This window comes from Trachemys scripta, chromosome 1 (assembly GCF_013100865.1).
Source record: "Trachemys scripta elegans isolate TJP31775 chromosome 1, CAS_Tse_1.0, whole genome shotgun sequence".
Taxonomy (NCBI): Eukaryota; Metazoa; Chordata; order Testudines; family Emydidae; genus Trachemys; species Trachemys scripta.
Genome location: NC_048298.1, coordinates 212,265,284 through 212,277,573, shown reverse-complemented (window position 1 = coordinate 212,277,573; position 12,290 = coordinate 212,265,284). Strand labels below are relative to the sequence as shown.

General features: G+C 41.6%; 1 non-coding gene across 1 annotated transcript; it reads right to left on the bottom strand.

Moving 5' to 3' along the window:
• Positions 1-341: 341 nt before the first annotated feature.
• TRNAV-UAC lies at positions 342-414 on the bottom strand. The gene has a single exon. It is a non-coding gene; the product is annotated as a tRNA-Val (tRNA).
• Between the last annotated feature and the right edge of the window lie 11,876 nt (positions 415-12,290).

Sequence of the window (12,290 nt, the reverse complement as noted above, 5' to 3'; positions counted from 1 at the left end):
CCCCTAGGTCCTTTTCTGCAGAACTGCTACCTAGCCATTCGGTCCCTAGTCTGTAGCAGTGCATGGGATTCTTCCATCCTAAGTGCAGGACTCTGCACTTGTCCTTGTTGAACCTCATCAGGTTTTTTTTGGCCCAATCCTCTAATTTGTCTAGGTCCCTCTGTATCCGATCCCTACCCTCTAGTGTATCTACCACGCCTCCTAGTTTAGTGTCATCTGCAAACTTGCTGAGAGTGCAGTCCACACCATCCTCCAGATCATTAATAAAGATATTAAACAAAACCGGCCCCAGGACCGACCCTTGGGGCACTCCGCTTGAAAAAAAACAAAGCCACAGGCTTTGGTTCCACTGGGGCTTGAACCCAGGACCTTCTGCGTGTAAAGCAGACGTGATAACCACTACACTATGGAACCGCCACATCATTATGGAACTGCCACATGACACTATGGAACCGCCACTATGGCTTTTCCTATTCTCTGACTGTGGCACATAATAGTCTCCTGTGGTCTAATTTCAGCTGTTGGGTTTAAGCCTGCAGGTGGTGGTGGCCTGTGATATACTGGAGGTCAGCTTAGATGATCCGGTGGTCACTTCTGGCCTTAAACTCTGTGACTGTATATGATCTTCATGAAGGTCTTCTTGTCCACCTTGTATAATCATTATTTTCCTTCTACCTGTGCTTCTAGGAACCAACTAGCTGGGGGATCTGATTGTTTTTCATGATTGTAGCTACTTCATTCTTCCTATGTAGCTCTTCTGTTCAGGAAGTTCTGCGTTTTATCAGCCATTACAGAGCAATACAAAACAAATTATCTTCCTGAACATATGCCAGATCCATGATGCACCTTGTCTCTGCCAGATAGAGAAGCAAGAGCCATAGCTCAAGGTAAGAAACTAGGTCATTTACTTGGCACTCAAAGATAATTCTGGGGCAACACTCAAGCTTTGGTCTGTAATTTGGTCCAGTGTGATGTATGTCCCATGCATATTGCTCTTGACAGCACATAAATAAAAGACTTCAGAGTTCAGTATTAGCAGTTCTTTAGAACAGCTACCAGACAAACGCTGATGCTTAATACTGCTGAACTTGGGGAAATTCAGGCTTCAGTTGTATAGTTCAGACCCATCTCTACTTTAAGAGAAAACTTCTTCACCTACTTTTTTATTAAGCTTTTCGGGCTTTTCTCTCTAAGATTCTAGAGGTTGAGATTTTTTTCATGCTGTGTGAATTAATACTGCCACACGGCAACTCCTGTACAGAACGGCTGTACATTTTAATTAGGTATTTGATTTACTGGGTTGTCATTATTATGACAGCAGTGCAAGTTGTGCAAGAAAACATGCCTGGCTTCATTGCTGTAAAAAAAAGGACAACTTGAAGCCTAAGATTGCAAAACACTTTTACAGCCTTTGTAACACTGAAATATAACACACATATTTCAATCAGTGCCGTGGTGGAGGGGGCTCTTGGAGGCTCACAGGAGCCTCTTGTTAAAATCCCATCATCAGACGGAAGGGGGCTTTGGAGCTAGTCTCTGGTCTCTGAAGGAGTCTAAATTCTGTTAAACTATTCCTTGAAGAGATGCAGTGTCCCCGTGTACTTAAGTACATTTGTATATATGGATTTCGAAGTACCCCACTTACCTGTATCTAAGTATTTTAAATATTCTGTACTTAGTACTTCTTGTATCTAAGTACATTTTAAAGTACTTCAAATGTAAGTAACTTTTTTATTTGGAAGTGCTTTTTCAAAATAGCTTTTCTGAAACAATCACATCCCTCCCAACTGTCCTGGATTCTGGTTGGTCCCAGAACCTACTGTCCCAGCTTGGGAGCTCCAGGCTCTGACTTCCGGCTGACAGGGCTTTTTTCTGTTGGCCCTGCTGTTGTGCCTTTTTGCCTCTCACTGCTTCTTTTACTTTGTTATTTAGCCACGGTGGGACTTTTTTGGTTCTCTTTGGGATGTTACACCCCATATTCTTCTTAGAAATATTGTTACGATATGAATATGGCATAACTAGGATATGCTTTATGCAAGATGAATCGTGTGAAGTATCATTGGTAAGCTTATGATTTACTGAATGTGTTTATCCAATTTGTATGCATATATAATTTCTGTATCTGAAGTTAGGAATATTGTCTATGTAACAATTACAACTGTGTGTGTACTTGGAAAACGCCCACCAGACAGTAAGCAATCAGCCTTAATGGGCCATTAGGAAAAGACAATGAGTCTTCAAAGATATGGATCTCATCTTCCCTGGAGCTCCTTCCTGTGGACATTGCAAATAAACCTTGTTTCATGGTTGCTTTGACACTACAAGGTCAGGTGATAAGGTCACCTGGTACAAAATACCACCTTGGACACTGCTGGTACTTTTCCACTGGAAACAAAGACTTCCCACCTTATGTAAATTCTATTTAAGGCTGGGAAGGAAGGGATTCAGGGCTCTCCTTTATTTGCCTGCCCAAGAAGGAAGACTGCTAAAAACACGTGAAGGGGAAAGCAGGGTTGAGTCCAGGCTGAGACAGGGGTCCAGTCTGTAAAGAAAAATAACTGGAACTCTAAGCTACAGAAACTCTGCAACTTGCCTAAAACATGGAGGGTGAGAAATTACATTTTGTAACCTGTTTCTTGAATGTATTAAGTTTAGTTTGCATGTTTTGTTTTATTTGCTCAGTAATCTGCTTTGTTCTGTTTGCTATCCCTTATAATCACTTAAAATTTACCTTTTGTAGTTAATAAAGGTATTTCTTGTTCATTTCAAAACCCAGTTTGTGCAATTCATATCTGCGGAGGATGGGGAGCAAAAAGCTGTGCATATCTCTCTCCACCTTGAGGGAGGGGACTATTTTTTGAGCATGCATTGTGCAGATCTCTCTATACAGCACAAGACATTATTTTGGGTTTACATCCCAAAGTAGGTGTGCACATGAGTGCTGGATAAATCCCTGAACTGAATCTTCCCACACAGAGCTGATCTCAGTGTCTCTGTGTCCATTTGCAGCTGAATGTGGCCTCACCTGTGTGTGCACTAGAGAAGGCTTGAGGGCCTGGCACAGCAAAGACAGGGTGAGGAAACCCAGGCTGGGGGAATGGGTGGACGCAGTGGGACCCCAGCACATCAGGTGGCATCCTGGACGGGGGGGGTCCAACCCGTCACACTCTATGTTTTTTAATTTGGGGTATACATTTAAGTTGAGCATCTATTATGGTGGCTTTAAAAAGTTTCCATGCAGCTTACAGAGATTTCACTTGTACCTTTTAATTTCTGTTTAACTAACCTCCTCATTTTTGTGTAATCCCCCTTTCTGAAATTAAATGCTACAGTGTTGGGCTTCTGTGGTGTTTTCCCCGCCACAGGGATGTTAAATTTAATTATATTATGGTCGCTATTACCAAGCGGTCCAGCTATATTCCCCTCTTGGACCAGATCCTGTGCTCCATTTAGGATTAAATCAAGAATTGTCTCTCCTCTTGTGGGTTCCAGGACTAGCTGCTCCAAGAAGCAGTCATTTAAGGTGTCAAGAAACTTTATCTCTGCATCCTGTCCTGAGGTGACATGTACCCAGTCAATATGGGGATAGTTGAAAACCCCCATTATTATTGAGTTTTTTATTTTAATAGTCTATCTAATCTCTGAGCATTTTGCAGTCACTATCACCATCCTGGTCAGGTTATCGGTAATATATCCCTATTGGTATATTCTTATTATTCAAGCATGGAATTACTATTCTATGATTCTATGGTATAGTTTAGTTCATTTAAGATTTTTACTTCATTAGATTCTATGCTTTCTTTCACATATAGTTCCACTCCCCCACCAGCACGATCTGTTCTGTCCTTCCAATATATTTTGTACCCTGGTATTACTGTGACCCATTGATTATCCTCATTCCACCATGTTTCTGTGATGCCTATCATATCAATATCTTCATCTAATATGAGGCACTCTGGTTTGCCCATCTTATTATTTAGACTTTAGCATTTGTATATATGCACTTTAAAAACTTGTCACTTTTTAGCTGCCTGCCATTACATGATGTAATTGAATGAGACTTTTTTTCATTTGACCGTTTCTCATCAGATCCTACCTGTATTTTATCATCTTCCATCCTCTCCTCCTTACTAGGACATAGAGAATCTCCATTAATAGATCCTCCCCTAAGGGATGTCTCTATCTGAACCACATGCTCCTCCATGCTCTGTCAGCTTTCCCCCAGCCCTTAGTTTAAAAACTGCTCTATGACCTTTTTAATTTTAAGTGCCAGCAATCTTGTTCCATTTTGGTTTAGATGGAGCCCATCCTTCCTGTATAGGCTGCCCCTTTCCCAAAAGTTTCCCCAGTTCCTACTGATCGAAACCCCTCCTCCCTACACCATTGTCTCATCCACACATTGAGACCCTGCAGTTCTGCCTGTCTAACTGGACCTGCATGTGGAACTGGAAGCATTTCAGAGAAGGCTACCATAGAGGTCCTGGACTTCAATCTTTGACCTAGCAGCCTAAATTTGGCCTCCAGGACCACTCTCATATGCTTCCCTACATCATTGGTACCTATATTACCACAAGCACGGCTCTTCCCCAGCACTACAAATAAGTTTATGTAGATGTCTCAAGAGATCCACAACCTTCGCACCAGCCAGACAAGTCACCATGCTGTTCTCCCTGTCATTGCAAACCCAGCTAACTAACTAATGATCGAATCCCCCATAACTATTACCTGTCTCTTCCTAATAACTGGAGTTCCCTCCCCCAGAGAGGTATCCTCAGTGCAAGAGGATACCACATCATCATCTGGAAGGACGGTCCCAACTATGGATCATTTCTCTCTGCTCCAGTTGGATGTCCTCCTTCTCTGAGACTTTCACCCTCTTCAATAGAACAGAGGCTGTCAAACTGGCGGTGGGACCGTTCTATTATGTCCCGGAAAGTCTCATCGCATACCATGTGACCCTCATGTCTGAGCTCCCCGTTGCTCTCCGACTGTCCAGGTCTGAAGTCAGCACCTCCGTCAGCAGCAGCGCAGAAGTAAGGGTGGCAATGCCACGACCACCCTACAATAGCATTGCGACCCTCCCCTCCACAACCCTCTTTTGGGTTGGGACCCCAATGGTTATAACATCATGAAATTTCAGATGTAATTATCTGAAACCATGAAGTTGGTGATTTTTAAAATCCTATGTCTGTGTAATTGACCAAAATGGACCGTGAATTTGGTAGGGCCCTACTCATGAGTTGCTCCCTGTCCCAGCCTAGCAGCTGTGGGGAGACTTGTTCATAGCATCTGGGGAAATCACAAAGTACAAGGCTCTCTGTTTGGAAACTTTACTGCAGTAACAACTCTGTAGTATACCAGTGTCCAAAGAAAAAAATAGATAATTTAATTCTCATAATACAGGCATTGAAAGTACTTACATTTATACTTGTAGTTGTACTTTTACTTATAAATACATAGTGTTATTTCCACAGCATACTTGTGCCTATAAATACATGTAAGTGCCAAACACCATCACAGAAGTAAGTCCTTTTTATCAGTACTTAGGCAAAACTGTAGAGATGACACATTCTTGGGGACTCACTGAAATGAAGTGCAATTTTTTGGCTGCTGGAATGCATCAGATTGCATGAAATAGCAGGTCTTTAAAAAAAAATTCTAGAAGAGGATTCCTGAAAGAATCTCTCTCTCTCTCTCTCACACACACACACACACACACACACACACACACACACACACACTTCCAATCAATACACTCAAGCTGAATGCTGTGCCAAATATTGCAATATCAATATATGCAGTTCATACTTTGTTTCTGAAAAGTATGAACATGTCCAGTAAATGCATTTAATTCAGGTTTGTTTGCCAAATAACTTCCTGGTTATAGATATGAGAAAATGTTTCTAGTGAAATGAGAAAACAAGGGCCTGATTCAGGGCTGAGAGAAGAAAATGGTAGTCTTTTGACTTCTGTAGGCTGTGGATCAGGCCCCATTTGAATACCCTCCACAGTATCTCCTCTGGTATAGAGGCTAAAGGTGAGAGGGATGTTTGTCAGAACCCCTTATTACAATATTGGCAGCACATCACAGATTTCAACTGAGCCCTGTCCAAACAGCCTATCCAGATATACAACGGCTTTTGTAACAATTAAAAAAGAACAGTAGCTGTAGACAAAGCTGCAGTATGCATATTCAAAGTTATGACGAGTGTCTTCCTTAAGGAACCAAAAATCAAGCCAAGTTGCAAGAGATTTAGTTTTAACATTCTGAAATTTAAAAAATTATTTGTGTGAACACACTCAGTAAGTCAATTTTCTTTTTAAATAAAAATATTTCTAAACTGGACATTGGCTGCACTGAAAATGAATTGCTCATGCACTCTAGCTGAAGTTCAAGGGAGGCAAAGTACTCCAATTAAAATGCATCAGGCATTTAACATGAACCAAAATCTAAAGCTACCTATATAAGTATGTATTTTATCCTAGCATAAGTCAACCGTGAAAGAATGAGAGAGTATGCCTTCCTTACGTACGGTACAGGTTGTGTTAATTCAAACCGGAATTTTCAGAAGGAAAATTAGATGCTTCATGATTTACACTATGATAGGAGTAGACATTGGTGGGAAAGAAGAGAAACTTCAGTTTCAGTACTATTAGATTTAGTGAAGTCACACTGCTATCTGAACTTTGCCCGGTAAGAAGCATCAGCTAACCAACCCTCCAGCAGTAGAAGACTAACGCAGTAACAGCTTAGAGAAATAATGGAATTGTATCATGGTAGATTTTTCTTACAAGAAGAGAATGTCTCAGTAAATAAAGTAAGATATATAACCGAGAATGGAAGGAACAAAAGGTGCCTTCATAACTCTGGCACCTTTTATTCATTTAACCTTGTGTTGCCTCATAACTTGAGAGCACAGCTAAGATTACAAAGGATATTAAGGGCACTTTGTGTCCCTGGTTATTCCCATTGTACCTCAGGTTTTTATAAAGTTGTCACTGACCTTAGCAGTATTACATAGTTGCAGTTTTCACACAGACAAATTGTTCTTGAGAGATTTTTTTCCAACAAGTTAAGCACAGACATGTTTCAACCATCAGATCTCCACGTCTTTGCTTTCATTCCATTGATTCTTTGGCAAATATCTCTTGCCGACATTACAAAGAACTTTTGGAGCCAAATCAAAACAGAAAAAAATCCCATTGACTTCAGGGGACATTGGTCCAGGCCCTTTAAGCTTCAATCCCCCTTTTCTTTATTTACAGGCTTATGGTGAAGTCCAGGGATTTGTTTCACAATCTCCCTTTAGTCCTCACTGTCTCCAAGCAGTTGGCAATGTTTGAAACTCTTCTACATGGGTAGTTAATTTTTGCAGGAGGTGGCGAAATTTAATTACTGTACTTTCATCCTGGCATGTATAGTTCCAGACTGTGTCAGATCTCCCAAGAGTACACAGGCCAAACATAAATTCAGGCATCCAAAGTGGCCACAACAGGAATTTTAACACCTATGGAGTAAATGTGGCATTTCCTTTTCCCCAGTGGTTCTATGCATTAGTCACAGTGCCAGTCTGAAACTCTGTAGTAGAATGTTCTGTGAAGCATACATTGTGCATTCAAATAGTCAGGGTTCTATATAAAGTGATTAAAAAGGGAATTTATTTTGCATGTGTGAGACCTGTACTCCGTACACATCGCCCAAAACATTTTCGAAGCCATTTATGTACAGGTACAGTATTTTATTAATATTCTTTTATTAATATGATATTAAACATCATATCCCATAAACCTATGTACCTGCTCTGCCATAGCCACGAAATCTTTCTTTTAAAGTTAAAGAAGTCAGCTCTTAAGGATTGAAGGACTAAATAAATAAAGCTCTTTTACCACTTTCCTAATTGGTAAGAAATTGTTCATCAAGCCAACCCTGCATAGAAATGTATACAGTATTTCAATAAAAGCCATTCAAAATCTATGTAAAAAGTTAGAACTTGGAGAAGATGCATTGCCAAGCTAAACTGCTCAGATTGCTTACATAACATGCTGCTGCATGAGAGGGAATAAACAATGGAATTTCCTCTAATCCTTCGGAAACTGCAGCTCTTACAGAATTATTTCTATACGAGCTCCTTAGCTGTCATTTGGAAAAGGCCAACATTCCAAAGATTAAAATTGCTTAATAACTTCCCTCTTACAAAAAAATATCCCCTTTATAGAAGATAGTGCTTTCAACCACCTTCCATTAAACCCCTGAGCTTTAGAATCAAACCAACCATATACTGAGGGCCACCCTGTCATGGACTTTATACATCACACACACACACACCTTTGTTTTCATTCGGCTTTCCACATATTAGCAAGGGCAACATATAGGGCCACACTTAGGAAACTGAAATATTGCTTCAATGTAACTTGGCAGTGACTCGTCTGAAAGGGGGGAAGCATAATGGAGTAGAACTGAATAATGCACAGAATATCCTAAGCCACTGCAGGCCAGATCCTCAGAGCTATGTTATCTGGAGGAGTTACACCAGCTGAGGAGTCATATATGCAAGTGTTGGGGTTTGTAATATCAAGCTCAGCTGTAGGTGTGCTGGTATTAACTCAATAGAGAAAAAGATGACATCACTGTTTGAGCAATAGCTGCAGTAGCTGCTGTCCTGTATATTCACATTTGTGAGTGTCTTTCTGACCCAGATATCTTTTTATTGCTAATTCAGCCTATGAAATTTGAAATGCAGTTTATCACACTGAAAACTAAATGCAATATCCTCAATTTTACCTGAGTGAGGACTGTGTAAAAATGGAGTAAGAACTTCAGGATTTAGCCCTTGGAGCTAAGCAGAACTATCATCTGTGCCTTCAGGTACAATCCAGAGAGATTTCAATCAAACTTTAACAGTGCCATCTGCCAATCACTGCCCCTGAGGCAGAGGGCAGGAAAGGAGCACGGGTCAGAGCGTATCTACACTCTAAATACCTCTGGTGCTAGAATGGCCACTTGGGGTCGTATCAACTGGGCACGAGCTACTGGAGTGCTGAAGCTGAACTAATTTGCACTATGAACCAAGTTGACCCTTAGACTGCCCCAGAGTTGTGGAGCCACAAAAGTGAGGGGGCCTTCTGCTTGGAGTCTGTGCTAAATGCAGCTGAGTCAGACTCAAGAATCAGGTGCACTAGCTATTCTCTCTCTCCACACAAACACACCCTCCCAGAGAATACAAGGCTTAGGGGCAGGTGTAGGAGAGAAAAATGTACACAGTGATTCTCAACCAGAGAAGTTGGGGCCTAACTGAAGGACTTTTCAGAGTGCTTGAGTGGGTGCTGGTGGGAGCAAGCCTTCTTGAACCAGCTAACATACCATGTTTTGCCTTTAAAGAAAAACTGAACCACTTTATTCAGCAAGTCATCCTAAGTGTTTTTGGCAGTCCCTGTGCTGAGAAGTACTTGTCAATATGTGGAAACTGTAGTATGTAAAATTACAGCTTTTAATTAAAACTGGCACTGCTGCAAACATTTTTCTGGTTATGGTTTAGTAGTTCAAGTGGCAGAGAGGATGATGTAGCATTGCCAAATGCTGGAGATATGGAGGACTTAGAGGGTAAACGGATCTGAGGTGGAAAACTGATCTGCATTGTGACTGTTTTGGAAAGACAAGATAAATATAGGTGAATTTTTCTTTGCAAGCCACACTCTTGTCCCATTGATCTCTCCTACAGCTTTAAGACACAGCCAGTGTTGAGCAGAGAACTGAACTTCTGACTAACAGTGTTTAAATACAGTTCATCACTATTAAGACCATCACTGTACATTATGTGGCTGAGGTGTCTGACTAGGTTTGCACTGAGACCTGACTTGGTAACTGCCGAATCTGTGTTGGCTAAGCCCGTTCCACTCAAATGCTTTCTTCAGCATGAGCCCAGGGAGTCTCAGGTAGGAGGGATATGCACATAAAACTAGGACCTCATAATATTTAGGGTTCATTTACACAGCTAGTGGCAGTAAGTCTCAGAGTCCAGGTCTGCAGAGATTTGATTCTCCATTGCCCTGAACCTTGAATAAAATTCTGGCCCCACTAAAGTTGATGGGAGGTTTGCCACTGGCTTCACTGGGGCTAGGATTTCAACCCTTTGTGTAGTAATGTACCCCTGTGCAAAATGAGTGTAAAACCACCATTCTGATTTGGTAGAATTTTGCACACGCTTGTGCAGTCATTTACACCAGTGCAAACGTATAGTGTAATGGAGAATCAGACCGTGCATCACTGCATTCACTCGTTTGTAGCATTTGGTCTACTAAGTTCTTCTGGCAGTAAAAGTTCTAATTTCCATGCCAACTTCTTGTTGGGAAATGTAAGGGTTAAGTAAAGACCTGGGAAACCGCTGGTCTGCTGGTATGGTATTAGGGAATAAAGGCACAGGCATGCACTAGTCCTTTGCTTGATAGATAAAGTGTCATCCTGCCATAAAGTTCCCTTCTGCTCGTTGAGGATTGATAAGCATTGCAGCTGCATAAGGAATGTGGGGATCTAAGGGATACTCTTTGGGTAAAGCAGTGTTATCTCCCCCCTCTTCCTTTCCCAGCTACAAAAATGAGCTTGGGGTCATGGCCCATCCTCCCTTCCCTACGAACTGCTGAGAAGGGGAACATGTGACTACAATTACTTCAAAGAAATGTATCTTCAAGGTAAAAATGTATGATATGCTTAATGCTGTAAACAGTAAACAGGGGCGGGGATAATTATATTCATTGTATGGGCGTTCATATTACTCAATAAGGGTTTAGGCGGTATTGTAGTAAATGTGGGTATTTACATATTAACCTCAATAAAAGAGTGTGATGTAATTAACTCAGTGCTTACTCGACATTTGGGTCAAGGGGAACAAGTACTACAATAAAGAAGCCCGTTTACTCATCTGCCTCTGAGTCCCCCTTCTAACACTTCTGTTGCATGTTTGTATGTGTTTTTATATTTTTCTAATTAAAGCACCTCGCTGAGATCTATAGTTTTAGCGGTTTTGGCAGAATAACTATTAATAAAATGAACTGAATGGCAGTTAACAAAATAAAAACTCATTAGACTGTGTAAAAGTGACGTAGAGGCCAAGGAGAACAGAACTGGTAAAATGTGTGGTGGGTGTTCATAAACCTATTTCCTGTACCTAGAAACCATGGTAAGAGACCCAGAGGCTCATATTGCTGCATCCTGCAGAGATTCTTATAATTGATAATTACTTTGACATCCTGAAGTGGAGATGTGTGGGTGGACACAGCCAGCATGTGTAATCCAAAACAAACCCAACCAATTATTCATAAATGTTAAACTTTAAAAATACAAGAAAGTACAGCCAGTTAATGTGGCTTTTCTCTCTTACAGCTGCAATGTTTTTCTAAAGAGGATACAGCCTCAATATTCTGCTGTGTTCATCCATTAATACTTCAGGTGTTCCAGGGACTAGAAGGCAAACTTGGGTACTCTAAAAGGCTTTCTATTAAAGATATTTTGATGCTGGAGAAAAAGAAGTGGCTATTAATATATCTTTTAGTCTGAATTTCACCATAGATTAAAAAAAGTCCATGGAATGTAAGGCATCTGCACTGTAAACTTTAAACAAAATACATCAATATGCTGATTTGTGTTTGTGATGTCCTGTTCGGGACACCCAGAACCATGAGCCCCTGTGTTACCCCTCAGCCTCACCAAGTGAGAGCTTTGTTGCTGCTCAGTTGTGTCTCAGCTCCCTGACACACCAGCCTGTCTGCCTTGTCAGCAAACTTTTCAAGACTCTGCCAGCTAAGCTTTATCTTGCAGGTAACAATCAGCAAACCCTAGTTCCCCAGAGACATCTGTCTGCAATGTCCCGTCCCTCGCACTGGATACTCACAGAAATTGTTTGTTGCCTCCAAAGAGAAGTGTACACACCTGCCTGTTAGATTAGCTGAAGACTTAAAACTTCACTTGAATACACAGCTGTGATGGGCTCCACTCACCATTCTAGCACTCCCAGACCCACATCACTCCAAGGACCACAGCGCCCTCTTCATGACACAGCCCCCCAGCCATTCCAGGATCTGCACTCCACCCTTCTGGGGGGCCAGTACTGCAGTCCAATTGTCCAGCCACTTCCTCAGTGACAAGTGGAAGGAGAGGGGGACCCAGGCCCATCCACTACTCCGGGTCCTGGCCCAGGAACCCTGTAGATGGCAGCTTTCCTGCAGCCTCAGCACCTTCTTTGCCCTTATCTCAGGGCCTCAGCATACCAGTCTTAGCAGTCAGCCAGGAGCTCTCT